Source organism: Leucoraja erinacea, chromosome 37, assembly GCF_028641065.1.
Source record: "Leucoraja erinacea ecotype New England chromosome 37, Leri_hhj_1, whole genome shotgun sequence".
In the NCBI taxonomy this organism is placed as follows: domain Eukaryota; kingdom Metazoa; phylum Chordata; class Chondrichthyes; order Rajiformes; family Rajidae; genus Leucoraja; species Leucoraja erinaceus.
The window spans coordinates 9,510,689-9,524,713 of NC_073413.1; the positions used below are offsets into that span (position 1 = coordinate 9,510,689).

The window sequence follows — 14,025 nt, forward strand, 5'->3', positions numbered from 1 at the left end:
TGTCATATGCTGAGAGAAAGGAGCAGCTGGGCTTGTACACTCTGGAGTTTAGAAGGATGAGAGGTTATCTCATTGAAACATATAAGATTGTTAAGGGCTTGGACACGCTAGAGGCAGGAAACATGTTCCCGATGTTGGGGGAGTCCAGAACCAGGGGCCACACACAGTTTAAGAATAAGGAGTAAGCCATTTAGAACTGAGACGAGGAAACACTTTTTCTCACAGAGAGTGGTGAGTCTGTGGAATTCTCTGCCTCAGTGAGGGCAGGTTCTCTGGATGCTTTCAAGAGAGAGCTAGATAGGGCTCTTAAAAATAGCGGAGTCGGGGATATGGGGAGAAGGCAGGAACGGGGTACTGATTGGGGATGATCAGCCATGATCACATTGAATGGCGGTGCTGGCTCGAAGGGCTGAATGGCCAACTCCTGCACCTATTGTCTATTCACATTCTTATTTAAAACAAGTTTAGGTTTAGTTAGGTAATTCTCCAGTTCCCACGGCGGGATTTGAACTCGGCTCATTCCGATAACTAAGCGAGTTGCATAACAAACTACCGCGCTCTCCTCTTAACCTGTATCAAAGTCATTTGGGACATTTAATTAGCCATGCAGATCACTACTTACACACTCCCACACAGTCGCTGTGTGTTTGACAGGCTTAAAGTTCGCTGATGGAGTCCCACTACTGCGATAGTACAGCACTCCCTTCTTCTCCAGCCAGTGGTCTTTGGGCACAGAGGTGGATTAATTTATGCGGGGAATCAGCGCGATCATCTTGGTGATATGAGAGAGGAAAGTTTCCAGGAAAGGCCAGTGTTTCTGCGGTGATGGGGTCATCTCAGCGTCAGCAACCCACGGCCTGAGCTCACCCACTTACTTGGAAGCCGGGGTTCTGGGTATGGGAGGGACATTGGGCCATACATAGCTCAAGGATTGCAACACTATGCTGCTTCACACTGGCACACAGCCAGCCAGCTAGTGCAACACACAGCTAATGCTCTCTCTCTCTCTCCCTCTCTCTCTCTCTCTCTTTCCCTCTCCCTCCCCTCTCCCTCTCTCTCCCTCCCTATCTCCCTCTCTCTCCCCCCTCTCTCCCCCCTCTCTCTCCCTCCCCCCTCCTCTCTCCCTCTCCTCTCTCTCTCTCCTCCTCTCTCTTCCCCTCCCGTCTGAATGCCAGTATCCCACCAACCCTCTCCATTCCCATTCCCCCTCCCTCCCTCTCTCTTCCTTCTTCCTCCCCCCTCTTTCTCCCTCCCCCTCTCTCTCCCTCCCCCTCTCCCCCCTCCCTTCTCGCTACACCACCTCTCTCCCCTCACCCCCGCCCCTTCTCTCCCCTCTCTCTCTCTCCCCTCTCTCTCTCCTCCCTCTCCTCTCTCTCCTCTCTCTCCCTCCTCTCTCTCTCTCTCTCTCTCCCTCCTCTCCCCCCTCTCTCTCCCCCCCCCCTCCCCTCCCCCCCCTCTCCCCCCACTCTCTGTCTCTCCCTCTCCCTCTCCCCCCCTTGAATTTCCCCGCACTCAACATAGTGTCAGAGGCGGTATTCCACCCCACTCTCTCTCTCTCTCTCTCCCTCCCCTCTTTCTCCCCCTCAGGCATTCTCTCTCTATTTATTTCTCTCTATTACCATTGTACTCTCTCCAATGCATTCAGACACACCCTCCCTTCATTGCATTCTCTTTCTCCTTTTGTCCTCTCTCTCTCTCTCTTTTTTTCCCAATTTCAAGACTTTATTCGACACAACAAATGATACAACAGATCAAGTCATAAACAAACAGAACTTACATTATATCAAGTGTCATTATAATACAACATCACAATCCTCTCAACCCCACGCGGGCGGTGACCAGCGCCCACGGAATACCTCCAAAGTCCCCGTGAGCACCGCATGTTCCCTCTCCAGGGACACACGTGCACGGACGTTGGCCCGAAAGAGGGGCAAGCAGCCGACTCTCGCCTGACCATCAACCGCCTGCTGCCTGGACCCGTGTATGGTCATCTTGGCCAGGCCCAGGAGTAGACCAACAGGTAGGTCCCACCCTCCCACTTGGCTCTCCCCACACCCTGCCTTATGTCCAAACACAAGAATCGTAGGACTAAAATGTAACCAGAACTTTAGGACCAACCCCTTCAGATATTGATACAGGGGCAGTAGCCTCTCACACTCCATATAAATGTGGAACACGGTCTCTTCCTCGCCACAAAAAATACAGGCAGCGGACGAGTCCGTGAATCGACTCAAAAGTGTGTTACATGCCACCGCTCTGTGCAGCACTCTCCACCCCAGGTCCCCCACGTATAGGGGGACAACTCCCTTGTAGAGGGACCCCCACTGGGGACCTTCCCCGCCTTCAGGTGGTAACACCGTCCGCCATGATGTGTCGGGACGGGAGACGAAGGCAAGGAGGTGCAGAATGTGCAGGAACATTCTATACAGTGAGCGTCTCTTCGCGTCACGAAACAGCACGCTAATCATCTCCGAAAGGCGGCTCAGGTTGTGCGGAGCCGGTGCCCGAGATATATCCCGGAACCGAGGCCCGATGTGCAGATCTGACGGAGCGGGTAAGAGCTCATTTAAAACCACTCTGGGCGCACGCCTCTCCTCGACACCCGCCATGACTGGGTGAGGACCGGCCACTCCCGCAGCCTCAACATCCCCCTCCCCTCGTGGAGCAACACGCTGGCTGAAAACAACCAGATTCCTCACTCTTAACACATCCCGGTAGAAAACAGGCAAGCCCCTTAGGGCGGGTCGACTGATGCCCACCACCGGGAGCCGCGAGCCCAGAACCAACATGTAATCACCCCCCAGGATACCCCAGAAGGCTCTTACAAACTCTACCGTCAGCCCATCCAGCCCGGGGGACTTACCCCTCCTGAGCTGATGCAGTGCACCAGTCAACTCCTCCAAAGATAAAGGGCCATCAAGAAGATCGGCCACCTCCCTATCTATAACCGGTAGACTCTCCCACAGGTCCTGCTGAGCTTCCCCGCTGACTCCACCTGCGGAGAACAGGGAACCATAAAAGGACCTGACCAAGGCACTAATCCTCTCCGGATCTGTGACAGAGGAGCCATCATCTGCGAGCAGCTCCACGAGCTGCTTGCGGGCTCCCCGCCCTTTCTCCAGAGAGAAAAAGAAAGGCGATGCTCGATCCAGATCGTGCAGCATCTGGACCCCCGCGCCCTCACGTAAGCGCCTCGGGACCGCTCAAGTTGCAGGTTCCTCAAGGCTTCCTTCTTCTCATGAAACACACCCCATTCGCAAGAGTCACCTCCAGCCTGACCCAGGCGAGACTCTGCGTCCATCAGCTCCCTCTCAAGCTTCTCAACCGCTGAGTCCCGCCGACCGGTCGACCCCCACGTGTATTCCTTACAAAAAATACGGATGTGAGCTTTCCCCACATCCCACCACTGCCTTAGGGAAGAGAAGCATCTCTGCCTCTCTCTCCACCGCACCAAAAACCGAGTGAATGACTCCCGGAAACACCGATCCTCCAGCAGCCAGTTATTAAAGTGCCAGTATGCAGACCCAGCCCGAACGCGCGCTGGATTAAAATCCACACGCACCAGACAGTGGTCCGAGCATGGCACCAGCTGCATTGAGGCCGCTGAGACACGGGAAACAAACGCTCGGGAGATATATATTCGATCAATGCGGGAACCACCGCCCTCAGACCTCCGCGAAAAAGCAGTGGAGTCTGGGTTGAGGTCCCGCCACGCATCAACCAACTCAAAAGAGTCAATCAACCCTCTCAGCTTCTTTGCTACAGCAGGGGCACACTGAGTACCAGAACGATCTCGCACCTCAAGTGTGCAGTTAAAGTCCCCCCCAAGAAAGACACACTCTCCCCGATCAATAGTGCTCAACAGAGCATTCACCTCCTGAAGTAGGCTGGTCTGCATCGTGCTGGAGCTGGGGGCATACACGTTAATGAAATGCAACAGCATGCCATCCAGGCTCACGGCCAGATGGAGCAAACGTCCTGGCACAACTTCTTGCACTTTTATAATATTAGGCAGGAAATCCTGAGCCAACAGAATGGCCACCCCACTTGAATTTGAGCTAAGATGACTCATATAGACCCCTCCTTCCCACTCCAACCTCCAAGTGGGTTCATCCTTGACAACAGTATGCGTCTCCTGCAGAAAACACACTGCAAATTTCCCCTCCCTAAGGACCGATAAAAGCTGGAACCTGCGAAAACTCGCTCTACTCCCGTTTAAGTTTAGTGTGGCTAGCGTGAATGCACTGGCACATTAAATTGAAACCCTCACACTTCTCCTCCTGGGCTCTATAGCCCTCTCTCTCAGGAACTCCAAAAAGTCCCTAAGCTGGCACTGCTCAGAGTCAGAATGATCACTATCCTTGGTGGCAAGGATAGCCTCGAGAGTTTTAACTAAGGACGACAGATCAGCCCACCGTCTCTTAGCAGTGTCAATCTTTGTCCTGTTGGTACGGCTTGTTTTTAAAAACTCCCGCACCTCACAGATAACAATTGCATGGGACTCGACCCTGGATCCTGGGCTGTCGTCCAAGTTACTCGCACCTGACACAACACGCTCAGCATCACCAAGGTCATTTTCAGAAGTCGAAAGACCAGAGCTCTCTGGAGTTTCGCTAACCCCTCCACACAAGTTGGCCCCATCACTCTCCCCCTCCTCCCACTGACTGGCTGGGCTCCTGCGCTCTACACCCACCCTCTACATCTGGGCCTGGGGAAGAAAAAACAAGAGGCACCCCACTGGGTCAGTGGTAAACTGGCACCCCCAGAATCTGAAAGAAGGTCGCTGCCTGAAATAGCTCCGACCTCCACAGCACCTAAAGCACCCCCTCCACTGGCAACACCCAGAGGCTCTCCACTTGCTTTTTTTACTCTCCCCTCCCAGTCAGGGGAGAGGGAGACACAGAGATATGGAGGGGTAAGGGGTGAAGACGAGAGATCAAAGGGGGCAAAGTTCGTGGCAAATGTTGAAGGGTTCATTGTTGGCTGAGGGGAAGGTGGCAACGAGTCTAATGCCCCTGTCCCACTTAGGAAACCTGAACGGAAACATCTGGAGACTTTGCGCCCCACCCACGGTTCCCGGAGGTTTTTGTCAGTCTCCCTACCTGCCTCCACTACCTGCAACCTCCGGCAACCACCTGCAACCTCCGCCAACCACCTGCAACCTCCGGGAACCGCACGGAAACCTTGGGTGGGGCGCAGAGTCTCCAGAGGTTTCCGTTCAGGTTTCCTAAGTGGGACGGGGGCGTTACAACCAGTAAAATGTAATCAGGACAGTGAAACTAATCAGAGGAACTAGGATGGGGGAGGGATGGAGGCAGATTAATTGGGCAGCATCCATGGAGAATATGGACAGGTGATATTTCTGGTCGGGTCAGTCTGAGGTAGGGTCCTGACCCGAAATGTCACCTATCTGTGTTCTCCAGGGATGCTGCCTGACCCGCTGAGTTACTCAGCATTTTGTGCCTTTCCTTGGTAAACCAGCATCTGAAGTTCCCAGTTCCTACCAAAAAAACAGGTAATTTGGCCCACAATGTCGATGCATGAGGAGGAACAAACTCCGTACAGACAGCACCCATAGTCGGGATCGAACCGGAATCTCTGGCGTTTTGAGGCAGCAACTCTACAGCTGCGCTACCCTACCCACCCCCCCCCCCCCCCCCCCCCCCCCCCCCCCCCCCAAGAGTTCTGGATCAAACCTAATTTAAGGAAGGACATTCTTGCTATTGAGGGAGTGCAGTGTAGGATTACAAGGTTAATTCCCGGGATGGCGGGACTGTCGTATGCTGAGAGAATGGAGCAGCAGGGCTTGTACACTCTGTGGAGTTTAGAAGGATGAGAGGTTCTCATTGAAACATATAGGATTGTTAAGGGCTTGGACACGCTAGAGGCAGGAAACATGTTCCCGATGTTGGGGGAGTCCAGAACCAGGGGCCACACACACACACAGTTTAAGAATAAGGAGTAAGCCATTTAGAACGGAGACGAGGAAACACTTTTTCTCACAGAGAGTGGTGAGTCTGTGGAATTCTCTGCTTCACAGAGGGCGGTGGAGGCAGGTTCTCTGGATGCTTTCAAGAGAGAGCTGGATAGGGCTCTTAAGGATAGCGGAGTCAGGGGATATGAGGAGAAGGCAGGAACGGGGTACTGATTGGGGATGATCACATTGAATGGCGGTGCTGGCTCGCAGGGCCGAATGGCCTGCTCCTGCACACATTGTCTATTGTCTATTGAACCTGGGTCTCCGGCGCTGTGGTACAGCAGTTCCATTGCCTCCCTCTAATGTATATAAACTGCCGAGTGTCTCATCTCTGTGTGAGGTGATGAGCTGTCCCTCAGCGTCATCTCCAGACAATAGCACAGTCACAACATACCTGCCAGCAAATCACGCAACACTGCTTTGTTGCACCATCCTTTCAAGACGGTAAACCACATTCAATGTGGCACCTTGGAGAAAATGCACCAGACTTCTCAGACTACAACTGCAATGACTGTCCTGTGAATGTTCTGACTAGAAATATCTATAATAATAATAATCATAATAATAGCAAAAGGATTTGAGTATAGGAGCAGGGAGGTTCTACTGCAGTTGTACAGGGTCTTGGTGAGACCACACCTGGAGTATTGCGTACAGTTTTGGTCTCCTAATCTGAGGAAAGACATTCCGTTGGGAGTCGTTGGTGAGAGGGGAGGAGTACCTGCGCTGTAACCAAATCGCCAACGTTCCAGAGAAGGAGTCTGGGGGAAGCCTCTGATTGGTTTACATTTTTACATTTCTGCCTTTAGGTTAAAGATTCTGGGAGATAAGGGTACAGTATTTATTAGTAAAGTTTAACGGATAAAGTTTTGTGTTTTTTTAATATTTAATATAATTAAATTGGGAGTAGGATATGTCAGTGGAGATTGGCCCCGTGGTTTGCTCAGCCTGCAACATGTGGGAGATCAGGGATATGGTCGGTGTCCCTGGTGACTACATTTGTAGGAAGTGTGTACAGCTGCAGCTCCTGGCAGACTGAATTGAACGATTGGAGCTGCGGTTGGATTCATACTGGAGCATCCACGACGCTGAGAAAGTCGTGGACAGCACGTACAGCGAGTTGGTCACACCGCAGGTAAAAGGTAAGAGGACAGAAAGGGAACGGGTGGCCAATAGTCAGCAAAGCAGTAGGCAGGTAGTGCAGGAGTCCCCTGCGGTCATCTCCCTCCTAAACAGGTATACCATTTTGGAAATTGTTGAGGGAGATGGCTCATCAGGGGAATGCAGCAGCAGCCAAGTTCATGGCACCATGGGTGGCTCTGCGGCACATGAGGGGGGGAAAAAGAGTGGAAGGGCAATAGTAATAGGGGATTCAATTGTCAGGGGAATAGATAGGCGTTTCTGCGGCTGCAAAAGAGACTCCAGGATGGTATGTTGCCTCCCTGGTGCAAGGGTCAGGGATGTCACTGAACGGCTACAGAACATTCTGGAGGGGGAGGGTGAACAGCCAGTTGTCGTGGTGCATATTGGCACCAACGATATAGGTAAAAAAAGGGATGAGGTCCTACAGGATGAATCTAGGGAGCTAGGAGATAAGCTTAAAAGTAGGACCTCAAAGGTAATAATCTCTGGATTACTACCAGTACCACGGGCCAGTCAGAGCAGAAATAGGAGGATATTGCAGATGAATACGTGGCTTGAAAAATGGTGCAAGGGGGAGGGATTCAAATTTTTAGGGCATTGGAACCAGTTCTGGGGGAGGTGGGACCAGTACAAACAGGACGGTCTGCACCTGGGCTGGAATGGAACCAATGTCCTTGGGGGAGTGTTTGCTACTGCTGTCGGGGAGGATTTAAACTAATGTGGCAGGGGGATGGGTACAAGAGCAGAGAGGCAGGGGGGTGTAAAATGAAGGTAGAAGCAATAGGTAGCAGGGTGAAAAGTAAAAGTGGCAGGCAGACAAAACCAGGGCAAAAATCAAAAAGGGCCACTTTTCAACATAATTGTATAAGGGGTAAGAGCGTTGTAAAAACAAGCCTGAAGGCTTTGTGTCTCAATGCAAGGAGTATTCGTAATAAGGTGGATGAGTTGAACGTGCAGATAGCCATTAATGATTATGATATAGTTGGGATCACGGAGACATGGCTCCAGGGTGACCAAGGCTGGGAGCTGAACATCCAGGGATATTCAATATTCAGGAGGGATAGAGAGAAAGGAAAAGGAAGTGGGGTAGTGTTGCTGGTTAGAGAGGAGATTAACGCAACGGAAAGGAAGGACATTAGTTTGGAGGATGTGGAATCGGTATGGGTAGAGCTGCGAAACAATAAGGGGCAGAAAACGCTGGTGGGTGTTGTGCACAGGCCACCTAACAGTAGTAGTGAAGTTGGAGATGGTATCAAACAGGAAATTAGAAATGCTTGCGACAAAGGCAAAGCAGTTATAATGGGTGACTTCAATCTACATATAGATTGGGTGAATCAAATTGGCAGGGGTGCTGAGGAAGATGATTTCTTGGAATGTATGCGGGATAGTTATCTAAATCAACATTTAGAGGAACCAACGAGAGAGCTGGCTATTTTAGACTGGGTATTGAGTAATGAGGAAGGGTTAGTTAGTAGTCTTGTTGTGCGTGGCCCCTTGGGCAAGAGTGACCATAATATGGTTTAGTTCTTCAATTAGGATGGAGAGTGACATTGTTAATTCAGAAACAATGGTTTTGAACTTAAAGAAAGGTAACTTTGAGGGTAGGAGACGTGAATTGGCCAAGATTGACTGGCAAGTAAATCTAAAAGGGTTGACGGTGGATATGCAATGGAAGGCATTTAAAGACTGCATGGATGAACTACAAAAATTGTTCATCCCAGTTTGGCAAAAGAATAAATCAGGGAAGGTAGTGCATCCATGGATAACAAGGGAAATCAGGGATAGTATCAAAGCAAAGGATGATGCGTACAAACTAGCCAGAAAAAGCAGCATATCGGAGGACTGGGAGAAATTCAGAGACCAGCAGAGGAGGACGAAGGGCTTAATTCTCTCCATACCCTCTGATCCCCTTAGCCACAAAGGTCACATCTAACTCCCTCTTAAATATAGCCAATGAACTGGCCTCAACTACCCTCTGTGGCAGAGAGTTCCAGAGAGTCACCACTCTCTGTGTGAAAAAAGTTTTTCTCATCTCGGTTTTAAAGGATTTCCCCCTTATCCTTAAGCTGTGACCCCTTGTCCTGGACTTCCCCAACATCGGGAACAATCTTCCTGCATCTAGCCTGTCCAACCCCTTAAGAATTTTGTAAGTTTCTATAAGATCCCCTCTCAATCTCCTAAATTCTAGAGATTATAAACCAAGTCTATCCAGCCTTTCTTCATAAGACAGTCCTGACATCCCAGGAATCAGTCTGGTGAACCTGCTCTGCACTCCCTCTATGGCAATAATGTCCTTCCTCAGATTTGGAGACCAAAACTGTATGCAATACTCCAGGTGTGGTCTCACCAAGACCCTGTACAACTGCAGTAGCATCTCCCTGCTCCTATACTCAAATCCTTTTCCTATGAATGCTAACATACCATTCGCTTTCTTCACTGCCTGCTGCACCTGCATGCCTACTTTCAATGACTGGTGTACCATGACATCCAGGTCTCGCTGCATCTCCCCTTTTCCTAATCGGCCACCATTTAGATAATTGTCTGCTTTCCTGTTTTTGCCACCAAAATGGATAACCTCACATTTATCCACATTTGAGGGGGGGATCTTATAGAAACTTACAAAATTCTTAAGGGGTTGGACAGGCTAGATGCAGGAAGATTGTTCCCGATGTTGGGGAAGTCCAGAACTAGGGGTGCTCTGAACCGGCCCTCAGCAGGGCCGGTTCAGAGCCGCTATAGCTCTGGGAATGAAGCTGTTCCTGAGTCTGGAGGTTCGGGCGTAGAAGGCCTTGTAACGTCTGCCGGAGGGAAATAGTTCAAACAGTCCATTACAAAGGTAACGTTAGTACCTTGGCCAACGAGAGTTGTTTTTTAAATGTGCTGTATATCAATAAAAGTGACTTGACTTAAAGTCCTGCCTAAAATGTTAGCCGGGCGGAACTAGTTACTGTTTGAAGATAGACACAAAATACTGGGGTAACTCAGCGGGACAGGCAGCATCTCTGGAGAGAAGGAATGGGTGACGTTTCGGGTCGAGACCCTTCTTCACATGTCACCCATTCCTTCTCTCCAGAGATGCTGCCTGTTCCGCTGAGTTACTCCAGCTTTTTGTCATAGATTCCTAGAGCCATGGAGTCATACCGTGTGAAAACAGGCCCTTCGGCCCAACTAGCCCACACCGGACAACATGTCCCATCTACACTAGTCCCACCTGCCCGCGTTTGGCCCGTATACCTCCAAACCTGTCCTATCCATGTGCCTGTCTAACTGTTTCTTCAATGGGATACACCCAGCCTCAACTACCTCCTCTGGCAGCTGGTTCCATACACCCACCACCCTTTGTGCGAAAAAGTCCTATCTACATATCTGTCTACCTGTTTCTTAAATGTTAGGATAGTCCCAGCCTCAACTACCTCCTCTGGCAGCTGGTTCCATACACCCACCATCCTAGGCGTGAAAAGGTTACCCCTCAGTTTCCTATTAAATCTTTTCCCCTTCACCTTAAACCCATGTCCTCTGGTCCTCGATTCACCTACTCTGGGCAAGAGACTCTGTGCGTCTACCCGATCTATTCCACTTATGATTTTGTACACTTCTATAAGATCACCCCTGATCCTCCTGCACTCCCAGCCTGCTCAACCTCTCCCTAGCTCACACCATCTCGTCCAGGCAACATCCTCGTAAATCTTCTCAGAACCCTTTCCTGCTTGACAATGTTTTTCCTATGAGGCAGGAGAATTTCCTATGGGGGAGTCCAGAACCAGGGGCCACACACACACAGTTTAAGAATAAGGAGTAAGCCATTTAGAACGGAGACTAGGAAACTTTTTCTCACAGAGAGTGGTGAGTCTGTGGTATTCTCTGCCTCAGAGGGCGTTGGAGGCCGGTTCTCTGGATGCTTTCAAGAGAGAGCTAGATAGGGCTCTTAAAGGTAGCAGGGAGAGTCAGGGAGAAGGCAGGAATGGGGTACTGATTGGGGATGATCAGCCATGATCACATTGAATGGCGGTGCTGGCTCGAAGGGCCAAATGGCCTACTCCTGCATCTGTTGTCTATTGTCTATAAAATGGACCTCCCAACGTCTATACTCAATACTCTGACTGATGACACTTTGTGTCTATCCCTCGGTTTAAAAACAAGCATAGAAACATAGAAACATAGAAATTAGGTGCAGGAGTAGGCCATTCGGCCCTTCGAGCCTGCACCGCCATTCAATATGATCATGGCTGATCATCCAACTCAGTATCCCGTACCTGCCTTCTCTCCATACCCTCTGATCCCCTTGGCCACAAGGGCCACATCTAACTCCCTCTTAAATATAGCCAATGAACTGGCCTCAACTACCCTCTGTGGCAGAGAGTTCCAGAGATTCACCACTCTCCGTGTGAAAAAAAAAGCAGTTGCTTCCTACAAGGAAGCTGGTTTAGTGAGAGGGGTAGAACAGACATCTCTAACAAGGACGGTAGACAAAAGTGCTGGAGAAACTCAGCGGGTGCAGCAGCATCTATGGAGCAAAGGAAATAGGCAAGGTTTCGGGCTGAAACCCTTCTTCAGACTAACAAGGAACATTGATTAGTACCGGTGTCAGGAGAATGGGGCTAAGAGGGAGAGATAGATCAGCCACAATTGACTGGACTGGATGGGCCGAATGGCCCAAATGTGCTCCTACAACTTATGAACGCGATTCCTGGAGGGTATTATTGGTGCTTTTTTAAGCTGAAACAGCTCAGCGGAGAGTGAAGGGAAATGAAAAGTGCTTACCTCTCGGCTTCAAGCTGTAGTTCCTTTACAAGGCGACAGTGTGATTGTAGACTGTGGAGTGTTTCCTTGTGACTCCTCCCAATGCCGACCTCTTCATTGTAGACAAATGGATACAGGACTCACTGGAAAAATTTCACGGCATGTGTGAAGTATCCTGTTTGTTTTTTTTTTCGTTTTCTAACGAAAACCGTAACGTGCCTGCCTGGTCTGAGAGGTGTCGGCGGCAAGGGTTAGAGTTAACAGCGGCTCCCCACTTCTCACCGACACTTGGCCGGGACTTTCTGACTGTGAGAGGCCGGGGAGTTCCGCAGATAGAGAAGCAGCGTCATCCGAAACCGGGAAGTTTGGACTCGAGGGAATAGCCAGGAATTTTGGTACTTCTGCTAATGTGTATGTGAACGCCTCGGCCATTTCTTTTCCGAGTTTGGTGTAAGATATGGAGAACATATTCACAGCAGACAGCAGCACACAAGCTGGTCACAGGGCTGGCCACTAGTTGAAGGTCACTTAGTCATGTCAAATGTGGCTTTTTAGATTAGTTTACTAACTTTAGTTTAGTTTGGTATAGTTTAGTACAGTTTAGTTTATAGTTTGTTTAAATCTAGTTTGGCACTATACTAAGTGGGACCCGTTGGGTCCTAGCATCACACGGGAGGGCTAGTCCCCCAACGCAATATTCCACCTCTCCACCAATTCCAATATTGGTGACCAGTGTTTGGTCTGAAGAAGGGTTTCAGCCCGAAACGTTGCCTATTTCCTTCGCTCCATAGATGCTGCTGCACCCGCTGAGTTTCTCCAGCTTTTTTGTGTAACCTTTGGTTGTTTGTTTGTTTGTCTTTTTGCACAAAGTCCGCGAGCATTGCCACTTTTCATTCCACTGCACATCTCGTATGTGTATGTGACGAATAAACTTGACTTGACTTGACTTGACAGTGGGGTGACAATGTTATTCACAGCTCAGACTGAGAGACGTGACCTTCTCGCTTCCTCCATCTTGCGGAGACCAATTGCGGAGGCACTCAACACTTTCCGGGTTTTTTAGTCTCTCTGGAAGGGGCGTGGCCTTCGGGAGAGAGAATCTCAACATTTTTTAAACACTAATAACTCTTATTTTTCGTCGATGGGGAAAAATCCTCTTGTCCTGCGCAGCGGAGGGGGACTCTGAGTAAGATGGCCCAAAATCGCAGCCGTAAGTGGCAGCATTTTTTCTAAAATCAATATACAGAACACCAGGAAGTGGTCAAGATCAGACATTTAGTAATATAGATAGTTTAGTTTAGTTTAGTATCGTTTGTTTTTGTTTAGTTTAGTTTAGTATAGTTAAGTTTAGCTTTAATCTTGAAATTAAAGGGCGGCAAGGTGGTGCAGCGGTAGAATTGCCAACTTCAGTGCCCCGTTCCTGCTTTCTCCCCAAATCCCTTGAATTGAATCCATTAGCCCTAAGAGCTAACTCTACATCTCTCTTGAGTGAGAGGTGCTTGCAAAGGAGTATCCAAGGGAGACTTGCTCTGGGAGCGGGAATTTCAGAGGGTGAAATATTCTGAAGAGGCCAAACTCCAAGGGGGGCAAGGTAGTGAAGAGTGAAAGGTCTGGATAGATTGGATGTGGAGAAGATGTTACCACTTAAAAAACAACAACAACAAAAATGTTTTAATCAATTATTTACAAAAATGATATGTACCATACAGAACAATACAAACAAACCAACCACCATCATAGAAAGTAAAACATATTCTTAAATTCTGAATATTAAATAACTATTTCCCCATCCTTATTAAAGATAAATTTCACCCCCCACGCCCGCGGTGCCCAGCGGTCCCGGAAATCCCCCAGGAGAGGATGTCTCCACTCGTGGGAGAGTCCAGGATTAGAGGGCACAGCAACGTCGAAGGAGTAGACAATTGGCTATGAACAAGTAACCAGAAGCACAACAATGACGAGAAAAACAATTCCACGCTCGACAAACCAGGAATAGCACCACGATGGCTGGGGTTATGGGGTGAAGGCATGTGAATGGGGGTTAGGAGGGAGAGATAGATCAGCCGTGATGGAATGGCAGAGTAAACGTGATGGGTCAAATGGGCCTAATTCTTACTCCTATCACTTCTGACCTTGGGGTTGTAAATGTAGACAGCTCCGCAGTTGGA

General features: G+C 49.6%; 1 protein-coding gene across 4 annotated transcripts in view; it reads right to left on the minus strand.

Annotated features, from left to right (window-relative positions):
• The window catches only part of csf2rb (colony stimulating factor 2 receptor subunit beta), a 48,440-nt gene extending 36,054 nt beyond the window's left edge, over window positions 1–12,386 (minus strand). Inside the window, exon 1 of one of the 4 annotated variants that reach the window (XM_055663339.1) lies at window positions 11,879–12,386. The gene's annotated coding sequence lies outside the window, so the exon portion shown is untranslated. Of the gene's footprint in view, window positions 1–622; window positions 959–11,878 lie in introns of those variants that run through there. The other 3 variants (XM_055663336.1, XM_055663338.1, XM_055663337.1) reach the window with 3 other exon arrangements.
• Window positions 12,387–14,025: the final 1,639 nt, after the last annotated feature.